General features: G+C 37.1%; 1 pseudogene; it reads left to right on the forward strand.

The window, feature by feature from the left end:
• The window catches only part of LOC145126886 (putative membrane protein At3g27390), a 1,741-nt pseudogene extending 1,018 nt beyond the window's left edge, over nucleotides 1-723 (forward strand).
• The last annotated feature ends 220 nt before the right edge of the window (nucleotides 724-943 follow it).

Genomic DNA, 943 nt, shown 5'->3' on the forward strand with positions numbered 1-943 from the left:
GTGCCTTTCGCCAGACTTGCCATCGTCTTATGGCCTTTAGCAGTTGTTGGAGTTGTAATCGCGTCTCTCTTCTCCAGTTTTGGTCTTGCTCTATATAGCGCCAAAAAACAAAACCCATCCCTAATTCCAAATTCTAAACATAAAGTCGCTACATCTGCTTTTCTTTTTCAGGAAAATTCAATCAAGTTTGGATTTGCGTGGCTGTGGTTTCATTGTTTGATGAGTACACAAACGACTTGCTTTACCTTAAGAGAAGGATCATGCTTTCCTAGGTATATGTATATAACTATATATCGTCACTACTTTTCAATTTTGATCGTGTTCTTGATGGTTTTTTTTTCTGGAAATCTTTTCAACTGCAGACCAATATATCGTGAGAACATGAAAGCATCTAATGGGTTAGAGAAAAGGAATTCAATTGATATCAAGAACGAAAAGGAAAGCTCAAGATGGTTAAGATTGGTTTCACAACGTTCAAAAACTTTGAAACATGCTCTTCAACAATACACACCTGTGCAAGTTTGGGATTGGTTGTTCAAGTCATGTGAGGTGAATGGAAGAATACTTTTTCGCGATGGTTTGATAGATGTTAAAGACATTGAAGAATGTATAGTGAAGGGGAAATGTAAGAAACTATGGATCAAATTACCCATGTGGTCTATATTACAGTGTCTTCTTGCTTCATCAAAATCTGAATCTTCAGGTGAAGGTATTGTATCTTGAGGCATAAGAAAATAGCCGTTGGGGAAGAATAGTGAAGAACGTTGGGGAAGAAGCTGAAAATAGAAAATGATATATAAAGGTTTTTTTTCTTATGCAAAAATGGTCCCTAGAAGTAAAAAGATGGAAATACCCTCACGTGGAAGGCACATGAGGGGGTTAACGGATTCTTTTTAACGGGAGTTAACTACAGGGACCATTTTCACAAACAAACCAGTCCAAA

Source organism: Lactuca virosa, chromosome 7 (assembly GCF_052849685.1).
Source record: "Lactuca virosa cultivar CGN04683 chromosome 7, Lactuca_virosa_CGN04683_v6, whole genome shotgun sequence".
NCBI lineage: Eukaryota > Viridiplantae > Streptophyta > Magnoliopsida > Asterales > Asteraceae > Lactuca > Lactuca virosa.